Source organism: Lepidochelys kempii, chromosome 2, assembly GCF_965140265.1.
Source record: "Lepidochelys kempii isolate rLepKem1 chromosome 2, rLepKem1.hap2, whole genome shotgun sequence".
Taxonomy (NCBI): domain Eukaryota; kingdom Metazoa; phylum Chordata; order Testudines; family Cheloniidae; genus Lepidochelys; species Lepidochelys kempii.
The window spans coordinates 163582368-163601766 of NC_133257.1; the positions used below are offsets into that span (position 1 = coordinate 163582368).

The 19399-nt window shown below is 40.8% G+C and overlaps 1 protein-coding gene across 6 annotated transcripts in view; it reads right to left on the reverse strand.

Moving 5' to 3' along the window:
- The window catches only part of FHOD3 (formin homology 2 domain containing 3), a 625903-nt gene that overhangs the window by 548008 nt on the left and 58496 nt on the right, over positions 1–19399 (reverse strand). The window lies entirely within an intron of this gene.

Consider the following 19399-nt stretch of genomic DNA (forward strand, 5'->3'; position numbering starts at 1 on the left):
CTGATAGTGTGGCTGATGTTATTAGGCCCTGTGATGGTGTCCCCTGAATAGATATGTGGGCACAATTGGCAACGGGCTTTGTTGCAAGGATAAGTTCCTGGGTTAGTGGTTCTGTTGTGTGGTATGTGGTTGTTGGTGAGTATTTGCTTCAGGTTGCGGGGCTGTCGGTAGGCAAGGACTGGCCTGTCTCCCAAGATTTGTGAGAGTGTTGGGTCATCCTTTAGGATAGGTTGTAGATCCTTAATAATGCGTTGGAGGGGTTTTAGTTGGGGGCTGAAAGTGACGGCTAGTGGCGTTCTGTTATTTTCTTTGTTAGGCCTGTCCTGTAGTAGGTAACTTCTGGGAACTCTTCTGGCTCTATCAATCTGTTTCTTTACTTCAGCAGGTGGGTATTGTAGTTGTAAGAAAGCTTGATAGAGATCTTGTAGGTGTTTGTCTCTGTCTGAGGGGTTGGAGCAAATGCGGTTGTATCGCAGAGCTTGGCTGTAGACGATAGATCGTGTGGTGTGGTCAGGGTGAAAGCTGGAGGCATGCAGGTAGGAATAGCGGTCAGTAGGTTTCCGGTATAGGGTGGTGTTTATGTGACCATTGTTTATTAGCACTGTAGTGTCCAGGAAGTGGATCTCTTGTGTGGACTGGACCAGGCTGAGGTTGGTGGTGGGATGGAAATTGTTGAAATCATGGTGGAATTCCTCAAGGGCTTCTTTTCCATGGGTCCAGATGATGAAGATGTCATCAATATAGCGCAAGTAGAGTAGGGGCTTTAGGGGACGAGAGCTGAGGAAGCGTTGTTCTAAATCAGCCATAAAAATGTTGGCATACTGTGGGGCCATGCGGGTACCCATAGCAGTGCCGCTGATCTGAAGGTATACATTGTCCCCAAATGTGAAATAGTTATGGGTAAGCACAAAGTCACAAAGTTCAGCCACCAGGTTAGCCGTGACATTATCGGGGATAGTGTTCCTGACGGCTTGTAGTCCATCTTTGTGTGGAATGTTGGTGTAGAGGGCTTCTACATCCATAGTGGCCAGGATGGTGTTTTCAGGAAGATCACCGATGGATTGAAGTTTCCTTAGGAAGTCAGTGGTGTCTCGAAGGTAGCTGGGAGTGCTGGTAGCGTAGGGCCTGAGGAGGGAGTCTACATAGCCAGACAATCCTGCTGTCAGGGTGCCAATGCCTGAGATGATGGGGCGCCCAGGATTTCCAGGTTTATGGATCTTGGGTAGTAGATAGAATATCCCAGGTCGGGGTTCCAGGGGTGTGTCTGTGCGGATTTGATCTTGTGCTTTTTCAGGAAGTTTCTTGAGCAAATGCTGTAGTTGCTTTTGGTAACTCTCAGTGGGATCATAGGGTAATGGGTGAGAATAGGTCTTTAACTATTGATTGCTCCTGCTTTTAAATTTTTGTGTTAAAAAGAAAATGAAGCTTCTAGCCTTTAATGTTGTGAAATCAACTCTCCAAATGTGAACTGAATGCAAATCTATGCAGTGATGTCTTTCTAAGCGTGCAGTCACACAATTCCAGTGTGCCTCCTCTGTTGCTCATAAAACTTTCCCCCGCAGCAGCAAAATTACAAGACCCTAGTCACTTTCATTGCTGCTCCTCAGAACTTAATGGGCAGCTATGAAATCATCATACTGCCACTTGCATAAGCTAAGTAGCAGCCGAGGAAGGTATTGGAGTCATTCACACAGGGTGTGCCTATACTGCAACTGGAGGGTGTGAGTGCAACAATTGTACAGATACCCAAGCTAACTCTGGTAACAAAGCCGTAAAGCCACGGCAGCGTGGGCTAGCTGCCTGAAAGTACCCAGGGTCCCAGGAGGGGTTCTACAGCCTATCCTGCAGTAATTTCACTGCTCTTGGTACGCACACTAGCTAGATCAAAGCTAGGTGAGAAACGTCTACACATGCTGGAATCACACCTCTGATTGCAGTGTAGACATACGTAGGGGAAAAAAAACCTCTGTCTTTGCAGCAGCAATGATTGGTAGGGATGAGCAGGCTTCTTCCCAAAGCATTGCTCCTGCACCTAGCCAGTGACGCCACCAGCTCCTGTCCTTCATATCTACCACAGGCTATTACATTTCTGATCATCTTCTTTTAACACCGTCACTAAAACTTTCCAGGATTCTTTCAAAAAATTGAATTTTTTTTCTGTAATAAAACATCTCACATCAGTGGGCTCTGCTGAGCTCCTGGGGACTTGGCTTCCCCTTGGTTGGACTCAGACTCAGCATCTAATGCATGGCAACTACCGCAAGTACAGAGGTACATAATAACCTAATAATGATGATGAAAGAAAAAAAATTGCCCAATACAAAGCTAGTTTGATTGTAAAGCTTCAATAACTTCATGCTCTCCAAAAATAAAAGTATATTACTAGAGAAGCTAGTACTTTTATTAAACCATTTCTCCAAATGTTTTAAGCATTGGCCTGCTAAACCCAGGGTTGTAAGTTCAATCCTTGAGGGGGGCCATTTAGGGATCTGGGGCAAAAACTGGAGATTGATCCTGCTTTGAGCAGGGGTTGGACTAGATGACCTCCTGAGGTCCCTTCCTACCCTGATATTCTATGATTCTATGAATGTTCCCGGCAGACTGGTACCACAGCAGGATGCCCCCTTGTGGCCTGAGGTGACCCTGCAGGCACCCTGCTTCAGTAACCCTCAGCATTCCCCAGAACTATCCAGCCATAAGAAAAATCTTTGAAACAATATTCCCCATCTCTTCACAGTCTAGTTTACTCAGACTACTCAGTTCCCCTTTTAGTTTCAAGGTTTTACAGCCCACCCTTGCGGCCTCTGCATTCCCAGTCCAGGCCTCCCTGGCCTGTATACTCTCCCACTCACGTTCAGGAGTTCCACAGTCCTCTTCCTGTGTGTTCTGCTTTCAGTCCTTGCCTTCCCAGCCTGTAGCTCACTCCTTAAAGTTTAGGGGTTGCAGAGCCCTCCTTCCTGGAGCTGTGTGCTGGCTGGCTTCTTTTCCTCAACAGCTCAATTGCAGTAGCTCCCCCCGACAGTGCTTGGAGCCTTCTTTTGAGTCATTCACTCAGTCACCTGAACACTTCCCTAATCCTGCCCAGGCGGGTCTAATAACCCCAATTACCTGTCTGCACTGGCTGGGAAAGAGGGGAGCCTTGTCTTACCCACTCTGCAAGGCTTCTGATCCCTTAAAAAAACAGTGGTCTGTGATGACCCCCATACCTTCCTTCTCCCAGACACGGATTGCTCCCCAGCATCATTTTCCTCTCTCCCAGTGACCACTTCTGTTTTTTTGGACATCTGGAATGGGGTAACGGGCCACTTGCACTCCCTTAAAGGACCAGTGCTCTGCTACATTCCTCATGACAGGTAGACAAGTCATGAAAAGGTGCCCATGAGTGGAAATCAAATTCAGCTCTGATAGGAGCCCTGCTTTGTATGATTTTTTTGAGAGGTCTTTGGCTCCTTTTATCAGGGTCTGTGGAAGACCGGTACCAGTGATTGGGGAAAGGGCAGTCTAACCTGGTGGTCAGCCTGGTGTTCAGAAACCAGAGACCAATGGACAGGTCTGAAATCAGGAGCCAGGTGTCAGAGCCAAAAGTTGGAGGCAGGATCCGATGGAAAACAGGCACTGAAGCCAAGGGTTAGCACTGAGTTAAAAGCCAAAGAGCCGTAGAGGAGGGTTGGAGCAGGAGTAATCAGAAACGAGGGTGACATGGTTCAGGGAGCAGAAAACGGCATAGGGCAGGAGTCTGGAAAAGGGCAGGGTCAACGTCAGGAATCAGGGATGAAGCCAGGAGTCAGGTAGCAGACAATAGGGACTGTAGCAGCAGCAAGCCAGGATTCATTCATTGTTCAACAGATAATTTCTTGTCTGTTCTTTTTGGCTTAAATACTGTTCCCAGCACAATCAAGGATGCTGGAGCGCCTCAAATAAGGCCCCTTTGGTCGGTAACATTAGTGGTGTATAAGACCTTAGGGCTCCCAATTCCCCTGTCACTGGTAGATCCATCAGGTGGTATTATGGGTGGATCAGCAGCCTGCAGACCCAGGTTCAGGACCAACTATTATTCAGAGTACAAGGGCTTTATCCTACGCTCACTTTAGTTTTTGCAAAATTTAAACAAAGTAGCCCTGCTCTGACCCATGTTGCCTACCTTAGACTATTTTTGTATATTAAAAGTGCTACTCAAATTCATAAGACTCTTACAAGGCAAAATCCCACCAAAGGGTATTTGGTGGTAATGGCTTTTTTGCTGTAAGTAGGTCATTACTACAACCGTATCCATGTCTGTACTTTCTCTCTATATATATTATTTAAAGGTAAATATAACCTCACAGTGGTGCTCAGCATTGACATACTGGACACCTATGTTAGATTCCCATTCCTGGGTTCTTGCTTCCCTGGAAGTCAAAGGCTTGATCACTGAGGAGGCAGTGCACTCAGTCCCTGCTAGGAGGGAATATCTCACACTGCTCAAGAGTAACCGATTTGGCTAACCATAAGCTAACAACGGTGATGGGATTTGGTAGGAATCCTCTCTAACTATCCTTGGCCAACGAGAGGTGATAATGCCTTGAAAAAGGAGGAGTTTTAAAAGAATGAGGCTGTTCCTGAGGGTTCCCAAGAGAGACTCTTGGAAAATCCCCTAGATTTATAAAGAAAAAAAATACAAAAGCTCAAATTTACACTGATTCAAGAAGTGGAGTATTTGCAGTGTGAGTCAGGAGGTCCTGAACTCTGAACTTGGCTCTGCCACTGACTCACTGCATGGCCTGGGCCAAGTAGCTTGACTCTTCTCTCTCACTTTCCCAGCTATAAAATGGGGATACTCTGCCTCACAGGGGCACACTGTGAACATTTATTAGCTAGTATCTGTGGAGCACTTGCAACATATAAAGCACCACATAAATGCTAAGTATAATTCCTGGTACAAAATCAAGGCTTACCTCCTAACTTCCACTCTGACTTAAGCAAAAGAAGCAAGAATTCAAGGGTGTTGTAGTAAACCCACCTCAATATCTTTGCTTTTGCTAGTTTAAGTCATTATTATAGTGTGGAGTTGTTTTGTTTCCTTTATTCAGTCTTCTGGTCACTATTACCGTTTTGTTTAGGCTCAGTATCTGCTAATCATTCCCAGCCATCCTGTTTGCAGGATGACTCTGAATCAGGTAACAATATGAGAACAGCTAGGTATCAGTTTAGTTTGACCCGAGCCTCTCTTGGGAGAATCAAATGTGACTTCCATCACCCTTCAAGACCATTGCCAAAGGAAACATGGTGGGTTTCTGAATCAAGCTATCCTCTGGGATACACTAGCAAGAGCCATGACTTTGAAGGGTGTATGTTTAGGAAGAGAAATTACCTATAATTAGGTAATGTGTACAGTATGCAAAGAAAACATTTTTACTACAGGCCACTATACAAAGCCTATTTAATCTGATGACACATCACATGACATTTATGTGTTCATTACTATCTGGTGTGACAATCTAAGTGCCATGGAAACCTATCTAAAACAGACACTACACTCAGGAAAAAGCATTCAAGGTACACATGCATAGCTCTGCTTTGCATTGTTATGAGAGCCTTTCAGGGCACTCAAGTTTCTCAGTATACACTGCCCTTCTCCTGTAACAATGTTTATTGTTTTGCATGGAAGATTAATGAAACAGCATCTACTGACAAACCCCATTTTCTAGGGGGATCCACTGGCTCCCAAGAGAGAATATTTTACTCTGTAGGAAATATGAACTGCTGCAACACCCTATTTGAAACAAATTTCTTGCAACAAGATATCAACAGCACATGGAGAGCAGAACATTTGTTCTATGGTACATTCTTTCATGATGCTTAAGTACTGGATTACACATTGTTTAATTTAGAGCTCAAAAACCTTATATCTAGGGGCCTTTGCACCACCCATCTAAATGACACTCAAACTTTCAGTAAGTAAAAATGTTGCATACCATCCAAGGGGAATCTACTCACAATCAGATTAACTTCATACTCTAGGGTACTTCATGTTGTCAGCAAAAAACTAGCTATTCCCTATTGAGTTTAAAATATGGGAATTTCTGCCAGAGTTCAAGTGCTTGAGGCTATCAAGTGTTCCTTGCAAGAGAGCTGAAAGCCAGCGCACACACAAAAAGGGAAGTGTACCCGAAACCTGCCGTTAATCAGGCAGCATAATCCTAGCCTTTGATTTCAAAGCTGTTAAAGCAATGAATGGTTTGACTGAAGTTCCACAGTAACATGTTTCTCCACTCAATTCTGGATTCAAGAGATGTGATAACACTTCTGATGTTTAATGAAAAAAAAAAACTGTTTTATGAAAGCCAGGCTTTTTTTGGAAGAAGGAGGGAGAGAAAATTAAAAATCTCTCTGCAAAGCCACCAGAAAAACCTTATCAAAACAAGTAACCTTTTTGAAGCTCTTTACAGCTTAGCATATCACAATCCAGCTGTCTCTTTCTCGTTCCTTGCATTTTTGTTCTATAAGGAAACAAAGGAGCTTGAGAAGTCTATTAAGTGCCAAGATTCACCTCCAAGGCTCTGAAGTATATTACAAGCTGATGCCCATTCAGCATCAATGACCTCTTCTGTCTCCTGCTGGCTGTCACGTTCCAAACACATACACTCATCTTTAAATGATTTTAATGAGGCTTTTCTTCCTTATCTAACCTCCTCATCTAAAGGCTTGCAATAGAGATAGTCCTAATATGTCCGTATACTATTCCTGTAACATTCTTGCACCCCACTCACTTAACATAACGTTCCTGGATCACAACGTATCTGACTTGACAGGAGCAGAAGAGGAGAAAAAAAATCTATCAATACCTCCTGGGAACATATGTTTTCTGGATATTTTTTTTTTTAAGTCTAATTAGGAAGAAAAGAGATAAATCACTCAGGCAACATCCTACAGTTGCGAAGTGTAAATCATACACTGCAAAGAAGAAAAGTACCGTAATTTTGATGCATCAGGATATTGTATATATAATGGTATATTATTATATTATATATATATATTATATTATAATGGTATATAATGGTAAACTGGCAAAAAACCCAAGGTTTAATTAATCAAGTAAGATCTGTACATATTTTTTCCTGCAGAATCTTCAGTGCTGATCACAGTGTGATTGGTAGCCCTAATTTAACTTCCCTTTTCTTCAGCATATACAGGTTGCGCCGCAAGCGTTACACATAAGCGGAACTGAAAGCAAAATGACACAGAGTCATACAGAAGAAATACCTTTTTCCTACACATGTAAGTGTCCAACCAAATTTGATTCTATATCACAGCTTCATCCACTGATGTAGAAGCTTACACAGTAGAGAGACTGTCCGTCCCCTCAGACGTAAACTTATTGGCTTTTATAACCACCTACTCTTCCAATAATAGCTAGGTCAGGGCTTTCTTCTTTTTAACGGAGGACAAAGCAGGGAGGAGAGGAGTGAAGAATTCTAAAAGAAGTGTCAAATAAAATGTTAGAAAATTTCACCAAATATGTTTTGTAATACATAAGCTGCTCTGCTAATTACTCATTATTACTAAATATTGAAGTATTAGTAAAGTTCAATGCAGTCATTTCCATGTTTCACCACAAAGTGATGATTTTTGCCCAAACAGAAGTCGCTTCCTTGTTACATAATATGAAGAGTGACATTGAGTTCAGAAAGGTTGGCTATTTGTTGCATTTGTTCTCCGTATGGTGAATTCTGTGAAACAGAAGTCTGAGATATGTGCAAGTCTCCCCCCCCACCTCCTCCCCAGCCCTGCTTTCTGAATCACCATCATAGCTATTTCTGTGGTTTTTATGGCACAGTTTTCCCACATTAAATAATTACCTTCCAAAAGCCCCCAGAACATTTAAGGATCAGTTGCTGTCTTCACATTCACTAAGTGACTATTTTTAAAAAGTCATACTTTTCATGAGCAGGGACAGCACAAAAAAACTTGTTCCTGGTAGAAAGCTCATGCTGTCATTCTGTACGCTTTTGAATGAGCCTTCTTTTAACACACTAAAGTTTGCCAACCTAGATTTTTCCTGTTTTAGAAAACAGAAGAATCTTAGAGTTGGGAATGGAGAAGACAGTGATTTTAAAGGTTTTATTTTCACTAAAATATAAGATATAGTATTTTTCAATTCACCTCATACAAGTACTGTAGTGCAATCTATCATGTCAGTAAAACTTACAAATATAAAACTTTTTTACATAACTGCACTAAAAAATAAAACGTAAAACGTTAGAGCCTTTAAGTCCTCTCAGTCCTATTTCTTTTTCAGCCAATCGCTCAGACAAACAAGTTTGTTTACATTTACAGGAGATAATGTTGCCCACTTCTTATTTACAGACTACAGGACAGGGTCACAATCAATTATTGCAGTGGGGGGGAAGGTCTGCTGGAGTCACCACTGGGAGTGGGGTACTGTGGCGGCAGCTCTGATGCACCCTCTTTGCTTCATGTCCTCACAGCTGCTGGTGATTGCTCTCACCTCTCCCCTCATGTAAACCAAATCAATAATTAATGCAGAGGGAGGGGGCATGAGACCAGTTCCAAGGAGTTGGGAGGCACTTTGGTAATCTGTGCATCTGGTCTGGATATTACAGTCTCTTTTCCCAGGCCACCTCCTGCTCACTGCCACAGCTGCGACCTCCCTCCGCCACCACCAAGTCCCGTCTCCAGAGGTGTGTGATTAACTCTCATTTAAAAAAAAAAACATGGTAATTTGTTTTGAGTTAATCGCATGTGTTAATTGCAATTGACGCCCTAAAATTTACTCATTTCCAGTGTGAATTTGTCTAGCTTCAGCTTCCAGCCATTGGATTGTGTTATACCTTTCTCTGCTACTCTGAAGAGCCCATTATTAAATATTTGTACTTCTATGTAGATAAGCTGCTAACTACTGCTCTTTGAGGGACAGAAATACTTAGGGTAAAGTTTCACTTATTTTACTCCTCCCATTTTTCTGAGTGAGGCAGTGCCCCATGTGCCCTTATGGCAGCAGTAATACTTTTGATTTTCTAGGATCCTAAGACTTGTTTGAAGGCATCAGCAGTTGTTTCAGGCATGTGAAAAGAAAGGATTATAATGGAAATCTGCATGTAACATGAACTCTGTAGTGCTGGTTACTAGTCAATGTATTTGTATAGTAGCTGTAGCAGAAATGCCGACATATATATATGCCAAGTATAAATGCCAAGTATAAATTGTCTAGTAATTATATACCAAGATTACCCCTCAAACAGAATTTAGAATAGAAGAGCCAACGTGAGGTGAGAGAGAAACATTATTAAAGAATACTCCATCATAAAAGAGGTCGTGGCAAACATGGTGCTGAAAGACAACTTCCCATTGCCACCAAAAAAAAAAAAAAATCCCAAACAAATCCCCCAAACCAAAATCAAAAACTCCAACTCCCTCCCCCCAAAGAAAATCATATTGTCCAAAATAAGGGAGGATTTTTATGAAGCAATGGCAAATTTGCTTTTTTTGGGGGGGTGAGGGGGAATGGGAAGTTTTCTTTCAGCACCATATTTGCTGCGACCTCTTTTATGATTAGATGGAGTATTCTTTAATAGTGCTTCTCTCCCACCTCACGTTGGCTCTTCTATTCTAAGTTCTGTTTGAGGGGTAATCTTGGTATATAATTACTGGACAATTTATACTTCATTTAGCATGAACTGAGCAGTAAGCAAACAACAAATAAATAGTTTGTTGCATTGATGTGGATTGGTCCAGTCAATTCCTTTACCAAGTTTACTACTGTAATTCAATTCATATGGTCATATTACATGTTAAGGCTCTTCAAGTTCAGGTTTTTATTCATACACTGGCAGCGAAGTTACTAGTAAATTTCACTTTCTGCAGGTTCACTAGTGGCTTTGTATACAGATTTGAACCAGTTTAACAAAAGGAGTTTTTAGTTACACTGGTGCAAGTTTATGTGTAGACACTTATTTCAGTTAAAGATTAGTTTATTTCAATTTAGCTTAATCCATCTTTTAAAAAAAGCTTTTAAACTCACCTGAAATAAGCCACCCGTAAATCACAATAAGAGTGTCTGCAAAAGATTTTGCACTGATTTAACTAAATTGGTTTAAAAATCAATACAAGTTACTTTGTGTGTGTGTGTGTGTGTGTGTGTGTGTGTGTGTGTGTGTGTGTGTGTGTCAGAGAGAGAGAGAGAGAACCAAGGTGCTCCCCACCCTAAGGCATCTCTCAACTGTCCATCAGCAAGTGAGCGGCACACCCTTCTGAACAGTAAGAGGCACAAAGATCAGAACTTTTCCTTAGCTACTTTTCAATAGGCCAACAAGAGCAGGATTGCAAGCCCTCCCATACCACAGAGTTCTAAGTGGCCAGTTAGCTGAAATGTTGTAATGGGGCAGATTTGAAGCCTCCGACTCAGTCCCTACAGGATTTTCCCATCTGGCACAGAGTTAAACTTCATGGTGGCTTTAAGAATGCACAAAACCCATGATTCCACACTCAACTTTATATTCGTCAATATAGTGTTCAAGTCAACAAAAATAATAAACTATCACTACATATAAGGGAATGTCAGATCTCCTCAGTTTTAGGTGCTCTCTCTTCAAACCACCACAACGAAGTGTTTGATCACAAGGTTGAACTAGCAAGAGGAAGTGCATCTGCCTTGTGTCCTCTGTGGATGTTGCCTGGTTGGTCTGGAATTTAGATATTGGATTTTACAGAATAGCTTAATTGCCAGACTAGTCAGCTGGTGTTAAGACTGGAAGTACAGATCAGAAACTAAGGCCTTGTTCACAATATCATTTTAACTGAGTTTATTACCAATTATTCACATGGTTGGTTCCGAACACAGTTTACATTCACACACAGTGTGGTTGCTTGATTAATAACTGAGATCAGGTAATTGTGTTTCACTCCATAAAAGAAACTAAATCCTATCACATGACTGTCTTCCTGTCACCAGCTCTGCATTTGTTGTTGTTGTTACTTTTATTGGCAAGGGGAGGGAGGAAAGAGATTGGTGATTGTTTGTGTGTTTGTTTGCTTGCTTTGTGTGACTGTTTGCAGCAGAAAAGAAACCATAATTATGTAACTGATCTAGCCAGCAACCTGCTATAGAAACTCATAGAAATGTAGGGCTTGAAGTGACCTCAAGAGGTCACCAAGTCCAGCCCCTGTGCTAAGGCAGGAACAAGTATACATAGACAGTCCCTGATGCATTGTCCAATCTGTTTTTTAAAAACTCCAGTGATGGGGATTCCACTAGCTCCCTTGCAAGCCTATTCCAGAGCTGAACTATTCTTATACTTAGAAAAAGAGTACCTCCAGCAGAGCTTCATGGAGATGTCCCTGGAGAATTTCCGCTCCATCCCCAGATACGTTCACAGACTTTTCCAGTAGCTGTACTGGTACTGGCCACGAATGCATCCCAAATCCTCAGGGCTACTTAATCATTAAAAAACGCCTGCTTTTATAACATGCATTGTATTTAAAAAGGTACACTCACCAGAGGTCCCTTCTCCAGCTTGGTTGGGTTGGGAGGGTATTTCAGTCAGGGTGATAAAAAGATCCTGGCTGTCCGGGAAAACGGTGTGCTGTGTGCTCTCCTCAAGCTCGTCCTCATCATCATCATCTTCCCCGTCCGCAAAATCCTCAGGCATGGCGGAGAGTATCCCATCATCGGAGTCCACGGATAGGGGTGGGGTAGTGGTGGCGGCCCCCCTAGAATTGCATGCAGCTCAGCGTAGAAGCGGCATATCTGGGGCTCTGTTCTGGAGCGTCCGCTTGATTCTTTGGTTTTCTGGTACGCTTGTCTGAGCTCCTTAAGTTTCACGTAGCACTGTGTTGCGTCCCTGCTGTAGCCTCTGTCCCTCATGGCCTCGGAGATATTTTTAAATGTTTTGGCATTTCGTCTTTTGGAACGTAGTTCTGATAGCACGGATTCCTCTCCCCATACAGCGAACAGATCCAGTACCTCCCGTTTGGTCCATGCTGGAGCTCTTTTTCGATTCTGGGACTGCATGGTCACCTGTACTGATGAGCTCTGCATGGTCACCTGTGCTGATGAGCTCGCCTGGCCAAACAGGAAATGAGATTCAAAAGTTCCCGGGGCTTCTCCTGTACGCCTGGCTAGTGCATCCGAGTTCAGAGTACTGTCCAGAGCGGTCACAATGGTGCACTGTGGGATAGCTCCCGGAGGCCAATACCTTCGAATTGCGTTCACACTAACCCTAATTCGAAACGGCGATGTCGATTTCAGCACTAATCCCCTCGTTGGGGAGGAGTACAGAAATCGGTTTTAAGAGCCCTTTATGTCGAAAAAAATGGCTTCGTTGTGTGGACGGGTTCAGGGTTAATTCAATTTAACGCTGCTAAATCCGACAAACCTATAGTGTAGACCAGGCCTAACACTTATCTTAAAAGGTCTAACTAAGTACCTATCAACTAACAGCCAAGGACACAGAACAATGGACTGCAAGAACGACCAATGCTCTTGCAATGCAAGACAAGGCCCTCCAACCAACTGTCCTGGGCAGTACAAAGGAACCGAGAGCGTAGAGTTGGCAGCACCTAATATACCAAAGCATGAACACAGCATTCAAGAGAGTGTCACAGCTGACCCTACAGATACCACTAAGGCAAAAACTCCGATGACTTCGCACATGGGCGCGCACACACCTAGAATGGAATCGACACGAGCAAGCACTCGAAGAACTGTGACTTACCATACATTCAAATGTTTGGGGGCTTTTTAAAGTATAATTTTAACTTTGCATCTTTGGTTTTCCTAATGTTAATGACAAGTACAACACAGTATAACATAGAGCACAATTTTGTCCTAAGACTCCAGTATGGTTCAAAGGTCTTGATGCTAGAATGATTTGTCACAAACACCTTAACACAATCTTTCTTTTAAGTAAAAATCTTACAAAGCTATTCCCTGAAGGACTCTCCATCATTTGGAAGAAGCTTTTGTATCCTTTGGTTTAGAATTTTGTATTCTTTGTGTTTAGATCTTGTATGCTATCATTAGAGTTTCTTAAGACATGTTCTTAAAAAGAACTTGGCCCATTATATTCCACTATGAATACATAAACTTCATGAAGCTTCTTGCTTACTATACAATATAGCAAAGTAACAAGGAAAAAATCATTATCTGTCATGGATACGTTTAAGAAATAGCCAATCTAACCCTGTCTCCATGTTATGGATGGTATCTGCTCAAGCAATTGCAAAATAATTGTTAAGAAACAAAAGAAGAAAGTGTGCACAAGTGTGGAACTTGAAAATTTTATCTGACACTCAATATGCCAAGGACTAAGCCCTATTAACCAGGCGAAAAATATCTGTGCCTACAGAGTCTTGCCCCTCTGAGCCAAGCCCTTTATGGTGTAAAAGAATAAACAGTTGCACACTGTTTATTGAATTTGAACACACTGTCAATCAACCTTCTATTTAAAACATTTTAAAAATGTAACTTTGTCTTTCTCTTGTTTTTTGTTAAAACTTCTATTTCCAATCTAGCTTCACTCCACAATTTTTTGCCTTTTTTCTTCCCTATAATAATAAATCATGCTGTATCTTTTCCTGGGTTGTTTTCAGTGACGTGCTTTCCTCTTTTCTTTCTCCCCTCCCCTTTCTCATTCTTTCCCTAAATTGTGTACTCTATGTTTTGCCCTATAATCTTTTTGTTCCTCCCACTTCTCCTGAAAACACCCCCACCTCTCTTGCTACCCTACTTCTCTCCCTGCCCACCATGCGACAACTTCTCATTGATTTCTCTCTTTCCACCTCACCAGTTAGCACATGGCAAACCAGTGTGCTATAGACTGACAGCCCAGCTTGCTGTGCACTAAATCTTTGTGTAGAGAAATCCTTACTCTCTCTCTCATCCAACTGACTCCTGGCTTGTGTGAAGGTGGTTGAAATGGGTCTTCACTAATCTACTTCCTCAACTAGCATTTTTTTCTAGGTCCTCCTCCTCAGTGGATAGTTCCAGTGATTGGCTCTGCTGCTATTCCTAACAATCCCAAGCAGAAATGGTGTGTAAATGACCTAAGATTCTTGCTAGTTTCATAGCTGCCCACAGAGTTCTAAATGGCAACAGTGAAAGCTGCAGATTCCACAAGATAATACTGCATTGATTCACATTCTATTCAAGCTTTTCTTCATAATCCTAAGGGACAAAACTTTAAAATAAAAAAAAAAGATTGGATGGATTTTGTACAAGTTGTTGGCATTTACCCAGGAAAGATTTGTATTATACTGTATTCACCATAGGCAATTGGGGTTTGTTTCTTTATTCAAACCCTGTGTACAAGCATGCATGATTTCTTTCCAAAATAATTTTGATTATAGATGAAGAGATTCAAAAGTAAATTGACCATAACTGATATAATCCTTTTTCTTAGAAAACATTATTAATCCTTTCCACTTTGTACGTACCTATCTAAGATATCAAGAGAGAACAAATCACTGCAGTATCTAGGCAATGAAGTACAGTGAAATAAGAAAGGTATATAACTAAAGACTAAAACTGGACTCCACTTTGTCACCTTCCTTGGGTTTGGTCCACTGTGCTTTCCTCATCCCACTCCTATCATCATCTCAACTTTTGTTAATGTAGCTAGGCTGTGGTGAAGGAGGGTCTTTTGCACCAGGCTCTGAAGGTAGATAGAGCTTATTTTGATTCCCTTTCTAAGGGGTTCCATAGATTAGGGCCTAGCACCAAAAATGCTTTGATCACCTAGCTCCCGAGTCTTTTATTCCGGGTTTAGCAAGCTTTCATGTGCCTGATGAGCACAGTGGTCCTGAGATAGAGAGGTTGATCTTGAAGTAGACTACTCTCAGACAATTAAGGTTGCTGAAGCTAAGAACCAGGACCTTGAAATGAACCCAGAACAAATGAAAAACTGAACTCTACAATGTGAGTGAACAAAGGTTTTGCCAGGTCACTGACAATTAGGTTTTTTCAGTAGCAGAGAATTATACAGAGGATAAATTAATGGCAAATTAGTAGTTACAAGGCAACTGAAAGAAACAGTATAGTAAATTTCATTATAACAAAAAAAAAACAAAAAACCCACACTGAATTGCTGTTCAGCCTTAATCAGAACTATACTAATACTTCTTGACTGATGTCAAAGACTCATAGCAACATCAGACTCCTACAATATAACTTTTCTATATTACATAAGAATGGTTCTACTGAATCAGCCCAATAGTCCAACTAGCCCAATATCCTCTCTCTGACAGTGGACAGTGCCAGATGTTTCAGAGGGAAAGAACAGAAGTGGGCAATTTTGAAAGGTCCACCCCACTGTCTAGCTTCTAGCAGTTGGAGGTTTAGGGACACCTGCAGCATGGGGTTATGTTACTGATCATCTTAGCTAACAGCCATTGATGGACCCATCCTCCATGAAATTAACTAATTCTTTTTTGAACCCAGTTATACTTTTGACCTTCACAACATTCCATGGAAATGAGTTCCACAGGTTTACTGCATGTTGTGTGAAGTAGTCTGTCCTTATGTTTGTTTTAAACCTGCTGCCTACTAATTTCATCAGGTGACCCCTTATGTGAAGGGGCAAATAACACTTCTCTATCCACTTTCTTCATACCATTCATGATTTTATAGACCACTCTCACATTCCCCCTTAGACGTCTCTTTTCTAAAGTGAACAGTCCAGTCTTTCAATCTCTCCTCATATGGAAGTTGTTCTATACCCCTAATCATTCTTATTTCTCTTCCCTATATATTTTCCAATCCCAATATATCTTTTTTTGAGATGAGGTGACCAGAACTGCCTGCAGCATTCAAGTTGTGAGCATACTATATAGATATAGATATAGATATAGATAGATAGATATAGATATACTGGCATTATGATATTTTCTGTATTATCTACACCTTTCCGAATGATTCTTAACATTGTCAGCTTTTTTGACTGCTGCTGCAGAGCAAATGTGGATGTTTCAGGAAACTATCCACATTGACTAGAAGATCTCTCTCTTGAGTCTTATAGTCTTCCCAACTGACTTACACATAACAGCTGATATTACCTGAAACTCCCTTGGATGGGCTTGGTACAGATCAGTCAAATTCTGCTTTAATTTATATAGGTATAGATCTGGAGTAACATCTCTGAAGCCAGTGGAGTTACTCCAGGTATACACCTATCTACGAAAGAGAAAAGGCCAGCCATTAGTGTAAATAGTTTCAGAAATATTTTGTTTCTGACATCTTATTTTGCTACAAATGATAATAATGAAACACTCAGCAGAACACAACCCTCAGCTGGTGTAAATCAGTACACTCCCCTGAAACCAGCTGTGGATCTAGCCCATTACATTGTAACCTAATAACCTAGTTATTTGTTTTCACATCTCACCACTATGCAAAATATTCACACAAAATGTTGTTCTGAAATGTTAATGATAATAGTTTGAACTTATATAGCACCTTCTATCTACAGATGTGAACATGCTTCACACACATTAATTAATTTAGGCTCAATGCCCTTTGGCGGTAGACAAGTATTATTATTCCCATTTTCCAAGTAAGGAAAAGAGCAATACCAACAGGAATACCTACAACAGTTGGGCAGTACAAGGCACAGTAGACCAGGATGTTAAGTAGATGTTTTGCAATGCCTCGCAATTGATAGCAGGTTCTGTTATGTAATAGGAGGTGCTGTAAAAAACCTAATTTTCTAAATCAAAAAGACATAGCAGGCATGTGTCATAAAGGGACATAGTTTGTTCTGAATCTTTTCCCACTACAGCCACTTCTGAAGAGTTTAGTGGATTGATTTACTTTGTCCAAAGCAGGTGGAAAGAAAAATGGGGGTGTAAAGTTGTTGTTCAATCCTGAATGAAAAAATTGTCGTGAATGCCACTGGCGGGCCTCATACTCATCAAACTGCTTATTTGTGCTATCACCAGATACCAGCTGAAATGGAGTTAGGTCAGTAAAAGTACAATGGAGAAGCTAACACAAGGGAAAGAATGCCTGGGAAAAACTGACCTCACAACTCACACAGGAAGAAAACTCCAGTGAAGCCCTAGATAATCTTATATTTTCCTAAAACATGTGTTTCTTCTTTTATGCAATGTAAGTACAACCCTCTTGTTACACACATGATAGTATCTTGGGGTAAAGCAAAATGCAGTGAAGAAAGAAATCTCTACAATTTTGAGTGCAACAGCAAATAAACTCTCTTATATCTCAGTCACATAGATAACCAAGTGCAGCTTCTAATATTCAATGTTTCTCACTGAGAAATATTTATCATTTATAAAGTTCTCACATTTTTATGCAAACAGTGCCAAGAAAATTGTTTAAAAAGATAACATTAATTTGAAATTAGAATTACAATTGAAATTAATGACAGGTTTCAGAGTAGCAGCCATGTTAGTCTGTATTCGCAAAAAGAAAAGGAGTACTTGTGGCACCTTAGAGACTAACAAATTTATTTAAACATAAGCTTATGCTCAAATAAATTTGTTAATTGAAATTAAATGTTTATTAGTCGTTTATACAGAGGCTGACAAGCCAGTGACTTTTATCACCCAGAAGTTCACTAATCATTTTACTATGGAATGGATAGGTAGAATATTCCAATTTGTGGGACACACAATAGAGAAAAAAAGAGCCATCTTTCTCAAAATAACAAGGAGCAGCAATAAAGTTCAAAGCAAAGCCTATCTGAACACAGCTTGCTTAAAAAAAAATTACATAAACTGAGTTCATTTCCTTCTTGTAATAGGACACCATGTTTACCTGCCAAATAACTATCCTATCTTTTTCATACATAGCAGTTTTTGCGTACATATGTAAAATCTTTTATGGTTAAGGAGACCACCATTTATAGACAATGTCCTTTCTTAAGAAACCACCATAAAATATTCCCAAATGTACTGATTAAAATGCTGTTCCACATTTATTAGAAGGTCATATCCATTATGCAACTGATTTTTGTCATTCCTTTGGTTTCACCATACTGTAATCAACGAAGATGCAATTTAGATTGGTAAAAAAATATTAAACTACAGAAAGACCATATCTGTAATCCTCTGTATAACATTAAAAAATGGATAGGAAGAAAAATAAAAAAATGAATAAACTAATCAAAGAGCCAAATTTGTCATTGGCAACAAGACATAATCCAGTGGTTCTCAAACTTTTGTACTGGTGACACCTTTCGTAATAGCAAGCCTTTGAGTGTGACCCCCGTTATAATTAAAAACACTTTTTTATATATTTAACACTATTATAAATGCTGGAGGCAAAGCGGGATTTGGGGTGGAGGCTGGCAGCTCGTGACCAATGTTCCCTCTAGTTTTCGACAGGCCGTGTGTGCAAAAGGTTTCTTCTGTGCAAATTGTTGTGCTTCTGTGCAAATTTTTGTGCGCTCGGTGTTTCGCCGTGTGCGTGGGGTGTAGGATCTGTGTGTGCACGCACATGCACACAGCTTAGAGGGAACAGTGCTCGTGACTCCCCCGTAACAACCTCACGACCCCCTGACTTAACCAACGTCAACCCTAATTTGTGCCCTTTTGGTACTGCCAATCTAGTGATATATGCGAAGCCTATACTCAAAATGTTAAGGGTCTAAACCTGCCCTTAATTACAAACATGCAAACCTAGTAAAGTACAAAAATGCAACGGGGGCGGAGGGGGAGAAATGGTTTTAAATTGTACATTTTATAACTTGAATAAAAATAAAGATAACTGTCATAAGCAGTCACCTGAAGGTCCAGCAGAAATCAGGCAGACACCAAACTCTACTCATTTATTTACTTATAAACGTATGTGATGATCAGTAAGTTTCTTTGTTCTCAGTATCAATTGTTATCAGAAATAGTCAGTTTATTAGGAGCTATATTATAATATTATACTCAATATGCTCCATTGAGCAGTGTTTTGTAAGAGAGAGACACTCTCTCTCTCTCAAAAATTTTCATAATGGGAATCTTCCCATTGACTTCAATGGGTTCTGGATCAGGCCTATAGTCATAAAAACCAGGTCATTGAAGTCTACATCTCAAATGCCATCATTTGGCAGAGAACTGGTAGCAGATATACAGTAACAGTCAGGGTATAGCGAGGTTCTTGGTGGGGTTACAGAGGAAGCACAAATATTGCTGAGTTCTACATACTAGAACTAGGTACCAATCAGGGTAAGCTACAGAAATTATATAGGACTGTTTGAAAAAAGATCCAGCCTAGAAGATTTCATACACTAAGCAGTCTTTGTTTGGAAAAAGACACAAAAGTGAAGAAAGAATAAAAAAAAAACCTTTTGCTTCTAGAAATGGAATTGAATGCAACTGCTTGTGAGTAAAGATATGAAGGTTATGCTTTTCTGCTTTCTTATTTGAGTCTCAAAGCACCAGTTTAAGTGCCCAC